Source organism: Silene latifolia, chromosome Y (assembly GCF_048544455.1).
Source record: "Silene latifolia isolate original U9 population chromosome Y, ASM4854445v1, whole genome shotgun sequence".
In the NCBI taxonomy this organism is placed as follows: Eukaryota; Viridiplantae; Streptophyta; class Magnoliopsida; order Caryophyllales; family Caryophyllaceae; genus Silene; species Silene latifolia.
This window is the reverse complement of record NC_133538.1, coordinates 287,902,196-287,919,876: the sequence shown is the minus strand read 5'-3', so window position 1 is coordinate 287,919,876 and position 17,681 is coordinate 287,902,196. Positions and strand designations below refer to the sequence as shown.

Here is a 17,681-nt window from a genome sequence, read left to right as displayed (position 1 = left end):
AAGTCCCCCTTCGATGACGATGATGAAGAAGAATCGAAATCGAAGAGGTATGAATCTGGACTAATACTCTCCTATTATTGTAATGTTATCCTCTTATTCTCTTTTATTCCCCTATTATTCATGTGTTACTCTCGCTATTCTCTGCTTTGTTGTGTTATTCTACTGCTATTCTTCTATTAATGTGTTGTTAATTTTTTAATAGAAAACGGATATTCTTTGTGGAAATGGATAGTGTGAATAACATGTGAGAGTAGCTGCTAAATTTAGTCTACTTGTTATTCTGCTATTAATGTTTTGTTATTCTCTTTTGCTATTAATGTTATTCCACTTTGCTATTCTCTATTAATGTAGCTTCTAAATACTAAGCAAAAATTGCAGACAATATATAAATCGGATGCATGAACTAACAAAAATTGCGGGAATATGTTATCCTTTTATTCTCTTTGTTATTCCCCTATTATTCATGTGTTACTCTGCTATTCTCGCTTCTTTGTTGTGTTATTCTAGTGCTATTCTTCTATTAATGTGTTGTTATTTTTGAATAGAAAATGGATATTCTTGGTGGAAATGGATAGTGTCTTCAATAACAAAGAGAGTAGTCGCTAAATTTAGATTACTTGCTATTCTGCTATTAATGTGTTGTTATTCTCTGCTATTAATGTTATTCTCTTTGCTATTCTGCTATTAATGTAGCTGCTAAATACTAAGCAAAAATTGCAGGAATATGAATCGATGCATGAACTAACAAAGACAAAAGAGACGCAAAAAAGACAATGGCTACGATGAAGACCTCGCCTAAAAATGTCAAAGACTTTTACTATTTGTCATTGTTTGAATTACATTTTAACCTAAAATGTATCTTCTAGATAATAAAGTGAGACCTACATTATATGAGAATTAATACTAGTTACTTTAATTTTTTTGTTAATATTATCATTGTTTTTTCACAAACCACCCACAAAAATAAAACGCAAATTGCACACTACAATAATAGTTGAATAATAACAGTTAGTAATATTTATAAAAAGCGCTTCCACTTTTCAGTTTTATTAAAAACATTACCTAACCTAATCTAATATAATTACGGAAAACCGTTTGTGTTCCCCAACCCCTATAAATATGCTGTTGCGTGGTTTTTTAAAAAAACACACACACACCGAATAAGTACGAAAAACCTTTTGTATTCAAGAAAAAACTCGCATCTCCTCTTGCAAAAGGTAATTTCTTATCTTTTTTTTTGTTGGTAGATAGGTAATTTCTTATCTTTCTATACTTTATTACTGAAAAAACTGTTTCTATTTCCCAAGCCCCTATAAATTACTGCTACTTCGAGTAAAAAAACAAACACACACACTGAAAAAGTCCATTCCAAAAAAAACTTTATCTCCTCTGCAAAAAGGTAATTTCTTATCTTTCTATTCTTTATTTTTCTTTCATGTTTATTTTTCTTATCTCACAACACTATACTCTATCTTTGCGAAAAGGTAATTCTCCTTCTTACGCTTTGGTTTGCTTTTAATTTGGTTGAAATATTTTAAACATCTTTTTATAATGCAAAAGTTTCATACTTCCAATGCTGCAGGATGAGTGACGTAACTGACGATAGCCGAAGGTCCCCGACAAGGCAGGAAATCGATGAAGCCAAACGGACGATAGAGTCCCTCACGATAGAGTTGATCGACACAAGGACAAATTTAGAGGCAACGAAAACCGTGAAGAGGCCTTAATAAGAGAGGTCGGCAGTGTAAAGGCACGATTGAAGGTTGCTGAACTTCAAAATGAACGTATCGTGAAAATTGAAGGAAAAGAAAAATAGGAACTACACTAAGCCGACATGGACAATCAATTCATTCTTGGTGTGAATGCTCTCGAGGAAGTATTACACTCAAGACGATATTTCAATCTCGGCCATTGGACACCGATTAAAAGCCATGGAACTTATGGAAGCGTACAAAAACCCTTTTGAGGATGAATCGGTGGAAGTTGAGAGCACTGTCCAAGGACCGGCGCGCACGCGTCAGAGAATAGAATAAAGATATAAAAATCTAACGATGATGGTCCAGAGATGCTGCTTTTAAATATGTTTAAAATATTTATTGCTTTAAAAATAATGGCTTTAACATTTTAGAACGTTAATGTTTATTATGTAAGTACTATCTTTAAGTGCTATTTACTACTATTTTTAAGTAATGTTGGAATAACAGTCTTTGCCGAATAATAATAGTGCAATAACGATAAAGATAATAACTCGCTAATTATGCGAATAATCTTTTGCAATAACAATGCGAGAATAATGGTAGAATAACATGTAATAAAAGCGTCTAAACCACCGCTTTTACACTTGACTAAATTTACACTTGAATAAAAATGAATAGTTTTAACAAAATAATGGACTAACGAAAGGAATAACAGTGAATAAACTACTTGTTATGCGGAATAATAGTGCAAAAACAGAAGAATAACGGTGCAATAACAATAGAATCACAGTTGAGAAAAAAGAGCCATTGACAGTTGAATAGAAAATGCATATTCTTCGTAGAAATTGGATAGTGTTTGTAAAACTTAATTAAACTAGTGGAATAACAAGAGTAGTAAGTGTAGACTAATAGTACAATAACAACAGAGTAGCCGCTTATTATGCGGAGTAATCTTTGCAATAACTGTTGAGAATAATGGTAGAATAACATGGCAAAAACGCAGTCTAAACCACTGCTTTTACACTTGACTAAATTTACACTTGAATAGATATGGATAATGTTTCTAAAAAACAAAGGTAATAAGAAAGCTTAATTAGACTAAAATAACTGTAGACTAATTGTGCAATAACAGCACAACAAACTGCTCATTATCCTGAATAATAGCAGAATAACAGTGGGATTAGAGTAAAAATGGATGGTGTTTGAAAAAAGTGCAAGTAATATGAAAACTCAATTAAATTAGAGTACACACCGGAATAACACTAGAGTAATACGGGAATAACAAAGACAATAAACTAGTAATTATACGAGAATAACAAAGGTCAATAACAAGACACTAATAGTCTAACAACACAGTTTACACTAACTTAGTCCGACTTCCCTGGATACACAACATTCAAAGGTACCGCATTCATGACGATTCCCGACTCTTCACTACCAAAGAGATGATTGGGGTTGCACTTCGGGGGCACTTCGGCAACTTGTTCCTTCGCCGCCAAACCCAACGTCTTCGGCCTTCGATCTCACAAGCCTTCACTTTGTCAAGAACTACTTGCCTATGAAGATTAATATCCGCCAAGATCGGGAAGCGACATTTCAACACGAAGCTTAACGAGTAATCTTCTTTGTGAAGATTGCACTCAAACACGCTTCCACCATATTCCGCCATCGTGTACAGCAAGAAACACCCCGACTCCGAATTCAGCAGTTCCTTCTTTTTCCATTTAAAAGGCACATCAACGATTTCGAAATTGCAGCAATCTTCAGACTTCAGAACATTATGACCCTCCATAAAAACACGCATATAGTTTGCCACAATCTCGGCCAATCTTCTGTAATCGGCTATTTGCTTGGAATCGTGAGTCATGTTGTCCAAAATATCAATCGATTCATTCAAAAAGTTGATGCAGAAACAAGAGTAATGATCATTGTACAGAATCGGCACAAACACAAGGTCGGAGTTCAGACGACATCTTCCATTGTAGGATTCGAAAAACACATTCCAGAATGCCAACAGTTTCTTACCCGGACCGTCAAGAGGACTTGAGGAATCAAAGTTCTCTAAGAGTGAATAAAGAGGATCCTTCAAAAGAGAAAGCATAAACAACCAAAAATAGTGCACAAGTGTTAACTTTATATCAGTATATGTGAGTAAATATGTAGGTAATAACGCAAAATAGCAAAGGAAAAAACAAAATACCATATGACGAACTCCGAAAAACATTGAGCTTGGTTCTGAGCGTTCCTCAAACTCCAACGAATTCAAAAGAACCGACCAAACATCAACTACTCTTGTTGTCATCATAGTAGCTGCATCTACAATGGAAACAATATCCCCCTTGTCCAAAAACACGCCGACGTCGTCGTTGTACAACACTAACAGCTCCCTGCATTCACAAAAAAATAACATATGATGAGAACAGTGGGATTATAGTGGTATAACAGCAGAATAACAGTTAAATAACAAAACAATAACAGCGAAATAATAGTGGTATAACAGCGGAATAACAAAACGGGAATGACAAAGGGGATTACAAAGTGGACTAACAAATGGAATAATAGTGGTATAACAAAGACAATAACAGTCAATAACAAAGAGAATAACAAAGGGACCTAATAGTGAAATTAGACGACTCGCTAGGTTGACAAAAATAACAAAGATAATAACAAAGCAGATTAACAATGGAGACTAACAAAGGGGGAAACAGAAAGACTAACTGAACAGAAACACCACAATCAAAGAAATGAAAATCGACACATACTCTTCTCATCAATCGAGCGTCTTCACGAAGAACAAAGTCCACCACTTGCTTCCGCACCTTCAAAGATCTTAGAGAACTGTTTTTTGTTCTTCCGAAACAAATCGACACCGCAACAAACCCTCGTCCTCGGCCCGCAATCCATAGAGCAACCCAGCCCGTCGTCTACATTACCCCTTTTACGACTACCCAAAGCCGACTTTGGACTCACGGGGCTATCCACACCCCTGCTTCCCACTTGACGGTGGGGCCGTAGGGGTCTTTCTAGAGAATTTAGTCTTTGTCACATGACGAGGAGAAGCGACGGCTCGACAACAGGCTGCGACGTCTTAACCTTCTTACCAACAGTTTTCACCCTGCCGGAACCACGACGTTTCTTACCGCTTTGAGAACACTCAGGGTTTCCTTTCTTGTCTTGTTCAACTCCTCCAAACTTTTCAACACATCTCCCCTGGACTCGTTCATATCAGACAGCACCAACAAGGCAACGATCTCGGTAGCGGTAGAGGTTTCTTGAATCAGAATTACCCAAGTCACAATCAAAAACAGTTCCACGGTAAAAGAGCATGTGCAACATCGTATATACACCGCAGTCCAAATTTTCAATCGCAGCCGTTTGCCAGGTAAAAGGGACGTTGACAATTTTATAATCTTTAACCTCCACACCTCGGGCAACTCCTTCGTGGACCAGGAAATCAGACATCAAGTTCACCTTTTTTAAAAAAAAAAGAAAAAGAAAAAATAATTACTAACAATACTTAAACAAACTAGGCTAAACACCAAGAGAAAATTAAAACACAATAAATGACTTACAGCAGTTTGACAATACACCAAACGTACACACGCTGTTGATCATCAAAGAAAACATCGCCTCTTGAAATACATTATCAAGATATTCAACCCTCTTGAATGAAATTGATGCACAAACAAATAAAGTGCTCATGCAAAAGAATTGGGATGAAAATGCTGGGAAATATTTGGCCAAAAAAAATTGTTAATAATTATGTGATTCTTTTAAAAAAGCGAAAACACATCGAATAACAAAGAGTAATAGTAGACTAACAAAGAGAATAGTAGTAGAAAACACACAAAGAAAAAAACATACCATATCAGAAGTAAGATCACACTCTCTCTTGTTGTTATTGACAAACACAAGAAATGACAATTTGACTTCCGCACATAAATCACTCCCCGGAAGCCTTATCATCTTTCGACGGCATACAAATTCGCCGCAATGGATACTAAACAAGAAGTGGAGAACAAGAGTTGAAACGTGATGCAAAAATGAAAAATAAAGTAAAAGAAACGATAAGATAGAATAACTAACCGTTGCACCCATCCCAAAGAAAAGTCGACTTGGGCTTCCTCTTATACAAGTATCATTCAGAAAGAGGGACCACCAGTTTACAACACCAAGCATTATCATTGTATCTGGAATCATCGATTCCATATCCTCACGATTAAGGTAACTGTCCACACCCCAAGTGACAAGATTCTCCCTTTAAAACCGAATAAACAGGCAAAATAAGAGTCACATGAATATATTTTTGAAGAACAAAAAGCAGTATAATATATTAAATAGAAAGCCGAAAATTTGTACAATAAAAACAAGCTCTTACCCTTGCGAATTGTTATGATCATTCAAGAAGTAGTAGTCTGCAACCTCTTTCCGCTTGGATAGCATTGGGTTGAAAACATGTCCCATCGTTATCATTGATTTTGACAGGACAACTAGCTCAGAGCCACAGGACCACAATCATAGGTGCATCCGAAATTCGAGGCACAACGGACAACAAAGATAGCTCCTCATGTGCGGCAGAGTGCGGCAAATAACTTGTATAGATAGTAGGAGCATTCAACCCAAAGAACGCCATTGTCCTCCGGGACAGCCTCACCAACAACAAGATACCGGCCTCCCGACACAACCTCGGAATCCCGTTTATCGATTTATCTATCTCAGACGCATCCCCAAGCAACAAGTCTGCATGACAAGACATCACCACATCCGCTACCTCCTCTTCTCGATCACGAATGCTTCACCGCCAATTTGAGTGGAATGCTTGAGTGTCATTACACAATGGAATGTCGCACTGTCCGTCACCTCCGTCTCGAGCAAACAAGCATCAGGCTTTGGAATTTGAGTTGCTTGAACCTCTACCGGTGTACACTCAACGATTAGGCACGTCCTCGGGCGGATTATCAACAAGATAGTCTTCAACTTGAATGTTAACGTCCTCCACATCATTGTTAACATCCTCCACGTCAATGGTAATATCCCCAACATCAACTACTTTCTCACCGACATCACCGGCTCTCCATAACGAAACCGAATGTCAAAGCCAGAGATATCCGTCGTAATAGAATCTAAACCGAGTGGTGACAAGTGGAGTCCCCACCTTTGCACTTTGTTGAATGACGGACTATGTTCAACACCCTTCTTTTCACTACACCCTTCTTTTCGATATAGTCGGTCCGCACATCCGACACCCGACACACTCCTCATAGAATTGAGAAAACAAAGGTTAAATGATGGGGTTCAATTATGACATCTACATGTCTAGCTTTTTTGGAAGCTGGTTCTTCAGGAACAGTTGATCGCAATTTATTGGCCGCTTGCATAGCCAATACATGCTTTACCGTCATTCGTCCGCTCACGGATAACTTGATCCGTGAAGAAAGATGGGTGGCAACCAAATTCTCTCGACCCTTCACAACCAACTTTTTCCGATTTGTTTGTTTGTGCTTTCTTTAGCACTCGTCGGGTTACTTGGTCAAGGGCAACTTAGCAAAGGTGCTTGACCCATAGCTCGCTGGTCTTCTTCATCATCTTCGACTTTATAAGTTCCGCCCGTTCCAAGTATCGGCGGATAAAATCGAGAGTCCCTCTCATTAAGCGATAAGTTGATGAACATCCTGTTAACATAAAATCCCAAAATTTTACTTAAAACAAGATAAATAATAGTAGAATAACAGAGGAATAATAGTACACTAACAATGAGAATACATAACAAATGGATTAATAGTAGAATGACAAAGTCAAAGAATAAAATAACAAAGGAATAACAAGACACTAACAAGAGAATAAATAACAAAGAAGTAGTAGTAGAATAAAAGTGGAGTAACACTTGGAATGAAAATTAGAATAACAAAGTGGAATGACGGTAGGGAAAACCGAGGAATAACGATGGAATAATGGTAAAATAATAGCAAAAGATATGACAACTAATGCTTGAGGACAATAATGAATAACATTTTAGAATGATTCGTTTTAAAACAATCAAACAGTGCTTACGTCGATCACGCGGACTGTTTCTTGCTCATCCGAAAGAATATCATCGGTAGATCCGAACAAGACATCGACGTTGAGTACGTTGACCAGAGCCAACGATGTTTGGGCGAGACAATGGGAATGCAACGTCTCGAACGCTCCCGTGCCCAGAGCACCAAGAATACGCCTCACGCGCAACCTCTCATTGAAAGACTTAAAATCCCAATGTTTAATGAGCGGCAACTCATTATTCACCTGATCACCGCTAAAGAAGTAACGGTGAAAATAGGTGATAGCCAACAACACTACACTACAACGAATATTTTTCCTCCCGATAAGGGCTTCACGCACAGGAGTCACCAAGTCTAAGAAGACAAACTGACACCAATTAAGTTCCTTGATCCTAGAAACATCTTCCACAGCGCTTAGAAGTCTAAGATCAAGCACATAACCCGACACAGAGCAAGGAAACACGACATGGCAAGCGTAACAAAAGTCTTCTTAAACTCATCGTCCGCAACCGGAGACTCTAGCAGGTCTCCCACGAACTTTGTTAAGTGGTATCCCACTTTTGTTATTGGCGATACCATACTTCTCACGCCAAGCACGCTTCAAAGCTTCTCCTTCAAATCTGCGAGAACCGTAAAACCCGAATAACCAAATCCACTTTCGCACCGAATTTGGTAAACCAAACACATCGTGCACATCATCTCGCAAATCAACTCGAACTTCTCCGTTTCAGATATTTCAAAATACTTCCCACTCCTAAAAGCATATATAAACTCCCGGAACATGGTATGGGGGAGGGAAGAAAGCTTCAACTCAAGTAAACCCCGAATCCCATTTCCCTAATGACCTTCTTCTCCTCGGTGAGGGCTTCAATAACTTTGAAAAGAAAAGCGGTAAAGAAATGACTAGTAAATGGATCGACCTTGCACACAAAAGGGGAAAAAATATACAATGCATTAAAACATTTAAGATAACATAAGCAAAAGCAAACAATAATAGCAAAATAACAGGAGAGCATCAAAAAATAACACGAAAAGTAACATATTAATAGCTAAATAACAAAAAAATAAAAGTAGAATAACGATAGTACATACAAAGTGGGATATTTCTGCGCAAACTCCACTCGAGGTTGCTTGCTACTTACCACAATTCCCTTCTCATGCTTAACTTTGCCAGTCAACTTACTACTAGTCTTGGGTGGACTAGACGACAATTTCGCAAGTTGGGTCTCGGCCTTTCGTTTGGTTATTTCGTGGGTGGTTCGGTTGTACATATTTCTTGACTACGAGTACTCCTTCTCGAAGCAAGGTGCTCTTTGATGGAGATGTGACACAGGATTTGGATGGAGACGGACCCGGAGAATTTGATGATGACGGTTGAGTAGACTTTGATGAAGCGGTGGATTTGATTCTTAACTTCATTTTCGCTTTACTATCCGAAAATAAAGATAAGGATCACTTTCAATGATAAATAGGTATTCACTAGACTTTTTAATAATGACGCCTTAAATGAGAGTACCGTAATGTGGAGAATAACAGAACACTAACAATTAGTAAAACAAATAACAAAGAAGAAAAAAACACAAAAAGAACATGATGGATGTGTAAACAAAAACACGAAAGAGAATCAAAAGAAAAGCCTCTTTGAATAAAGAGTCAAAAACAGTTTCAAAATTACATACGGCCTAAATAAGCCTTCATAAAAACAAAATAGCGTACTAAATTACAGACTGACGGTTTGAATTACATAAAACCCAAAATACATTTTTTCCCACAAATAACCAAAAATGTACTTCCGAAAATACAGGACATAACATAAAAAGTCAAACGTCAACAACATCGATCGAGTTATAATACAATTGGTGAGCAAGATCATAAGCAGAAGGAAAGTCCCTGAGTGCGTCAAAGTACTCGTGAATTAGACGGATCCGTTCAGATACAGGTGCATCAAGGATCTTGTCATGATCGTATATATACTGGCAAGCATGCAACACCGCCTTTGATGGCTCACTTGCAAGCATATAGCACTTGCATCGTTTGGAAACTACTGTCGAGCCCCTTGACAAAATCTTAAAACCTTGACTGTGACTTGTTGTTAGAACTTTCATATATTCGGCGTGAACACCGGGCGCACTTTTATGAAATAGGAACATTTGTGACCATTTCTTACAAACAAGAGACATATTGCTCTTGTCCAAAGTAGTCTCTAAATAATCGAAAACTCTTTCCATTAGGTCCTGGCTATTTAAAACTGCCGACATTGATTGATTACGACGACGAACTCGTACATTAACTTCAAAGCACTTATCAGTCTTATCGTCAATAACCATCCCAATTTTTTTTTTTCTTTTCATGAGAACTCTCTAGCAAATAACAATTTATTTTCATTCACTATATTTATTGCCCATCCCTCACAAACTAAGTCCATTAGTGATCTTTGAAACCTACAAACAAAACAAAGCCAAACAAACAAAACCACTAGAATAACAAAAGCAGAATAACGAAAAGAATAACAAAAATTAAACACAGGAAAAACACTACAATGACAAAGCAAGAGTAGCGCTGCAATGACACCATAGGACCATTATAACAATGAATAACAAGAAATCTTAAAAAGTGAACACAACACGAACAAACACAAAAACCCTAGAAAAACACATTAAACAATTAAAACATGACAAATAACTTGACAACAAACTAAGCGATAGAATAACGGCGGAGTAACACAAAAAAAACTAAAGTCTGTAGACAACAATAGTAAAATTCTCAACAAAACGCGTCACATAGAACATGCGAATCGCTTCAAAACTATAGAAAATCTGCGAAACGACTAAGAACATGCAAATCCGTCGGTTCAGAAAAAATCGAAACTCAAAAATGCGATAATATTACAATGAAAAAAGCGCATAAACGCAATAACGACATTAAAGTACTCGATTAAGTAAACCTAGCGATAATTACACTGAAAAACGAATAAAAAAGCATACAAAAGCATGAAATAAAACAAAATACCAAAATAAAAGAGGAAAATGACATGAAATTACCTTCATAGGAAGGAAGATGATGAAATCTGCCAAGAGAAAACGGGAGAAACAAGCGAAGGAGACGAGCAGTTGAAGAAGAATAACACAATAATAATAGCGAGATAGAGGAACGCTTTGCGATTGTGATGATTATATAAACCGTTTGCGATAATGTGGATAATTAATTAGAGAGAAAATCGTTAGAGAGTAAATGAGGAAAGAAGAGAGAGAGAGAGAAAAAAAAAAAAAAAGAAAATAAACTAAATAACAATCTTTATATGACAACCAAGATTAATCTTGTGGCTCATCTCTAATTTAAACTAAATTACCGAGATTCACCCAACTCACAACTCACCATAAGAACCAAAAACGTCAAATCCAATCTATATATATATATATATATATATATATATATATATATATATATATATATATATATATCCGGTGAGTCCACCTATATATTTGAGTCCATGAGTCTATAACACAATATCACGCACTATACAAAACAATATCACGAATTTTTTTTTCCGAAATTTTTTTTTTCAAATTTTTTTTTCGATTTTTTTTTTTCAATTTTTTTTTCAATTTTTTTGTTTTCGAATTTTTTTTTCGAATTTTTTATTTCAAAATTTTTTTTTCGAAATTTTTTATTTCAAATTTTTTTTTCCGAAAAAGTTTTTATTTTTTTTTTATTTTTTTTAAAGCTGTGATATTGTTTAGTATAACGTGTGATATTGAATTACAAAATAATATCGCGATTTTTTTTTCATTTTTTTTTTTTCGAAAAAGTTTTTTTTTTTTTTTTAAAAAAATCAAATTTTTAATGTATGCTATGATATTGTTTAGTATAACGTGTGATATTGTATTACAAAACAATATCCCGATTTTTTTTTCGAATTTTTTTTTCAAAAACTTTTTTTTTTCAGTTGTGATATTGTTTAGTATAACGTGTGAAACTGTAATCTGTGATATTGTGTAGTATAACGTGTGATATTGACGCTGACTCACTGACTTTCAAAAAAATAGGGTGACTACGCGATCCTAATTATATATATATATATATATATATATATATATATATATATATATATATATATATATATATATATAGGTGGGATCTCGTGAGTTTGGTTCTTATGGTTAGTTTGTGCTCACAAATCTGAACCATTGAATAAATAGATCTGACGGCGTGTATGTCAAGTCTTAAATAATGGCAAACAATTTTCATCCACAAACCCAACTACAAATTATAAACAATCCCAACTCTTCTCCCAGCCACCCAACCTAGCAACCTTCACAGACGACAGTAAGTACGATGGCGACCAGTCCCTCCTCCGGCAATCATTCACTTCGCCGTCAATGGTGGCGTTTCCGGTGAATTACGTGAAATCTAGATTCATTGTTCAATTTTCGTCTCTAACAATCTCGATTTTTCCAAGAGTAAGGTTGTGTACTTTATTCAATTTCTAGTACTAGTGTATTGGTATTTGATTGTGCTGGACCTGAAATCGTCAAATTATGATGATGAGGATGACGAAAAAGCTGATGATTTATTAATTTCTTCATAATTCTAGGTTGTTTCCTTTGGTCTTCAATTGGATTTATTGTTTGGAATAAATTGAGCCTTGGTAGGTTGTTGTCGATGTGTGACCGAAATGGTTGCTGCCGCTTGTGTGAATTGGTTCGACCATGGTGATGACAGAGTCGGGTTTTCTGCTGGTTGACATGAGTAGTGGCTGCTTAATGGTGAGATTGAGAGAAGACGGAGGCATGATGGTTAATGGTGATGGTTGAGATGGTGCGAGATGCAAGGCACACAGCTGCCATGGAGTCGAGCAGATTGGTGCTGGTAGGTGGAGGCGCTGGTCTGAACTCGGGTTTGTCGAATCGCTACTCGTTTTGTGTTGAATCGAGGGATTGGTACTCATAGATGTTGGTGCGTAGTCCAATTGACGGAGTCGGGTTTGGAATTGAGCCGTGTTAGCTGTTTGTTGCGGGTTCGTTGCTGGGTTATTCGCAGGTGATGGTGAATGAGATGATGGTGGAGTGTACGGTGGAAGTGTGTGGTGATGTAGGGAACGGATGTAATGTGAAATGGTGATGGTTGGCTGCTCGCTGCTGTTTATTCTAGGCAATCATGGTTACTGTTTGTTTTTAGTATGAGTATTTATGTATTGTGGGCAATCATGGTTATAGCCAAATTGTCATTATCCATTTTATGAATGTTATGATACTCACTCGTAACTTCTACAGGTGATCTGTTTGAATTTTTTTTTTTAAGACAAAGGGCTTGAATTTTATTAGTAGAGGTGATTTTTAAATATAGATCATTTATAAATAATTTACATAATTTTAGAATGGAAAATGTTTGTCCAATGTATTGATATATATTTGTCTACCAAATTTTCCACCAATTTATTACTTGATCCTTTTAATACCTTCTTGTTTGTTCAGCGATATTCTGTGTGCCTATTCAAATAGATATTGAGTAGGTAATATTGAATAACATAAGAGTAACACGGAATAACATTGGGGTACATTTGAATAATGAGAAAATTAGAGAAGGCTGAGAATAACATCACAATAACAACACAATAACACTACAATAACAACACAATAACACGGGGAAAAAAAGAGGAAAAAAAATCGAAGTAGTAAAAAAAATCAAAGTGACACCGGAATAACATCACAATAACACCAGAATAACAGCACAATAACACACGGTAAAAAAAGAGTAAAAAAATCAAAGTAGTAAAAAAAATCTTAGTGACACCAGAATAAAATCACAATAACACCAGAATAACAATAACACCAGAATAATAGCATAATAACATGTGGTAAAAAAAAAAGTAAAAAAATCAAAGTAGGAAAAAAATCTAAATGACACCGGAATAACATCACAATAACACCAGAATAACAATAACAGCAAAATGACAGCACAATAACACGTGGTAAAAAAAAGAGTAAAAAAAAAAACTCAAAGTAAAAAAAAAACACAATAACAGCATAATAACACGAGGTAAAAAAGAGTAAAAAAAATCAAAGTAACACCAGAAAAACAAGTGGTACAAAAAAAATAAAGAAAAAAGGTAACATAATGAGAAAATTAGAGAAAAACATGTGAGCCTAAGAATAACACTAGAATAATAGTGTAAGCACAAACTCACCATAAGAAACCAAACTCACAAGATCTCATATCTCTCTCTCTCTCTCTCTCTCTCTCTCTATATATATATATATATATATATATATATATATATATGGTTTTACGTTTACCTTTTGTAGTGTTTTAGTTCTTAAAAAATTCAATGGAAAAAGATCTTTTTTGTTAGTATTACGTATGTAATTCATCTTGAATCACGTAAGTAAACCGTATTGATATGGGTGTATGGAACTCTCTTTAATTGTCTTTCAATTGTTTAGTAATATATTAAAAATTAGGTGGAATGCTCGTACGATGTACGTGCGCTAGTAATGTCCATGTATGTGCACAAACCGTTTATAATACGTGTTTTTATCGTATATAATGTCGTCATTGTAAAATGCTAATCAACTATTTTGATCTATTGGAAATTGGTACACCTCTACTCCAACCGTGATGTGCCATAAATCTGGTCTATTGGACCAATACTTATAAGAACTTGATAATTTTATACGTAGTATTTTTTCCATACAACCTGAACTGAAATTAATAACATAGGTTACTATTTTTTTTTTTTTTTTTTGAGGAAATAACATAGGTTACTATTGTCTACACTATTTAAGCTTTTTATAAGAGCATTTAAAATATATTACACTTGACTATTTCTCAAATGTTGGTTTTTTTATCAGAAAAAATAAATGACATACAATTATTGCATTGAACGTAAATGGCGTGTAAAAAGTACTTCCAATCCCATTACCATCTCAATTAATCTTTATCTCAATGTTTTATAATTAAATACAATATGGTAAAGATTATTTGTAGTCTATATTAGGGAATGACTCCTAATCTTATTTCATTATATGAGAAGTAAAAATAGTTACTTCTATATTTCACTTATTTTTTTTTTTTGCTTAATATATAGTAAAAACACTTTATGGTCATATATTTTGAGAAGGGTCATTAAGCATATATATTCTGACGATTACTTATAAAGTTTTACAGGTTACGGAGTAATAATTGTTTGTATAGGAGATAAAGCTGCGTATCATAAGATTACCTTGTAATTAAATAGCTTAATTATGGTACTTGTTCAATAATTGCAGTGGACTCTCTTTGGTGAGTAGTCTCTTGTAATTAGACGTCGTTAGGAGGTTTAATTATTGACGCTTATTAGGATTTTCCTTTATTGAATTTCGACATTTAGATATAGAATCTAAAATCCCGTATTCAACTTTGATTCTTTGATAGGTTACTCACATAATTTCAATTTCATTGTTGTTATTTATAAATTATAATTTAATTATTTTAACTCAATATTTATTTGAAAAATCTAACTAAACTGATATGTATTAACATCTCCTATTAGGGAAAAAAACTAAACTCTCATAGAAATCCTATTAGAGATAGAGTTTTTTTTTTTATAATTTCTTCAATTTTAAATTTATAGGTAGTTCTAATCAACTCATGATATAAAAATTAAATTTTAACATAGAAATAAATAATAGAGTTTTAATAAATCAAATCAAATAAATAACAATGTTCTAATTTTGTTAGACTTTAATATCGCTTAAAACCTCAACTTTTTGGTTGTTAGGCCTTTATTAATGCTACAACATAAAGGTTGACTTACTAAAAACTACTTCGATCACACATAATATCCTTTATATTCACACACATAATACCATTTACCAGTAAGTAGATTATACATCCGATGTACTACCAACAGTTGTATAGTTTTTTAGCATTATAAAAAAGTTTTTGAGTTTTGTTTTAAAAATTATGAGTTTTACTATAAATTATCTTAGTGAATTCACTTGAACATTAAGCTCATAAAATCACAATAAAACTCAAAAACATTGCATATAAGCTTAGTTAAATTTGAGTTTTGATGAAAAAATAAATTAAAATCTGACTTATAAATTTTAATAAGCTCATATGTTAAAAAAAGGTAATAAGCTCGAAAAACAAATATATATATATATATATATATATATATATATATATATATATATATATATATATATAATATATATATATGCTCAAAAACAAATAAAGTATGAGGTAGTATATCCGATATATGTTCCTTTTTCCCTATTAATCGTTACTGATCGGTTAGTCTCTTATTAACCATAAATTTTGTAGGAGTATAACAAATTAGTATTGTCTTTATGGATAATTGATCATTTAGGAACATTATTTGTCAATGAAATCATAACACCGGTTATTTCACTATTGGATTATTAGGCTTTCTAAGCAAATTAATGCAAAGATCTTTTGGCATAATGTGTCAGCTCAAAATTATTGTACGTGTAGCTTTCTTCTGTATCGAGTACAGAGTATCAAATATTTATAATAAAAAGAACATTGATATATTACCTTACATAAACCTACTTTTGACAATATTTTTTGCTTGCACTTTACTAAAAATAAAACCATAGGATTAACAAATATCAAAGCACTCAACACAACCTCAAAGTTTCAAAAACCATAGGATTAACAAATACTTCTCGACAAAATTCTCAAGAGCCAACTAATATCAAATCACATGACCAATCTATACATGGTCATTAACTAAGAATCACCAAGGTATGTCTTACCACACTAGCAAAACTTTCCCAACAATACAATCTCTCAAAGCAAGGGTTACGATTCAACCATAAACAACTCCACATAGCCAAAACTATCCAACCAAGGTTAACATTCCCTAAAACAAAATGAAGGTGTTTATGAGTGGTATTATAAGAATAAAAGTTGCAAAGGCGACTTCCAAGATATGAGAGAACAGTTCTGAAAGGTAAAGAAGCACAAGGATGAAAGGATAAGACAAGGTACTCCGAGAGAGGAATGAATCTTCGGGAAGGGTAGAAACATTCTTCAAGAGAAAGAGATCCATATACAAGGTGTTATGGAAGGAGAAACAAGAAATGAAGGATAGGTCGGGTGGGTACCAAACTGGTTTCCAAGTTAAAACAAAGGAGCGTTTAGAAGATAAATAAGCATCAAGAAGTAAAGTATAAGGCAAGGTACACTAAGTACGAGGAATATCTTCGAGGAAGTAGAAACATTCTTTAAAGGTTAAACAAATCGTCAATTTCAGCAATAGGCACCAAGACTTGATCGCCATATGGGTAAGGCCATGGTTTGTTGATCCAAGAACAAAATAACCAATTATTGACAATCAACAAACATGTTAGAACCTATCAAAGAGCAAGCACAAAGTAGACTATCAACTTAGGTCCTTAAGTCTACCCATCTCTCATTCATTATTCAAGGTCAAGTTCAAGTTAAGTTTGAGGTACACGTGTGTGCGTCGGGAGCAACATAGGCTCTGATACCAACTGTGGCGCCCTGCGATAATGCGAAAAATATAACTAATAAATTTAAGCGAAAATTACGAAATTTTTAAAGACTTCTTATTACTAGTTAAAGTTTAACATGCGGGAGTCACTAATAAAATAAAACAAATGCAACGATAATTAAACTTAGGTTATTCCAAACCAAGTCTAGCAAAATAGAGGGAAAAGATATCCCACGAATAACAAGTCTAAAAGGTGACTCTAAGCATAACAATAGACAAAAATTCAACTGTCAAGGTACTCGCTAGCTCACACATGTCTTCACCCCAAATAAGTACCGATCTGCAATCTGTTCATTCATTAAAAATGAATGCCACAGTCAGTGGGGAGTAACTCAGGGTTCTCCCAGCCATATTATACCAAATTGAACATAACAAAGAACTCAAATAAGGCAAGGCATAATAAATACGGGATAAAATTCACTT

The 17,681-nt window shown here is 34.6% G+C and overlaps 1 long non-coding RNA gene across 1 annotated transcript; it reads left to right on the top strand.

Moving 5' to 3' along the window:
* The first annotated feature begins 11,942 nt into the window (after nt 1-11,942).
* LOC141633898 (uncharacterized) lies at nt 11,943-13,079 on the top strand. The gene is made up of 2 exons (XR_012538654.1): nt 11,943-12,200; nt 12,330-13,079. It is a non-coding gene; the product is annotated as an uncharacterized LOC141633898 (long non-coding RNA).
* Nucleotides 13,080-17,681: the final 4,602 nt, after the last annotated feature.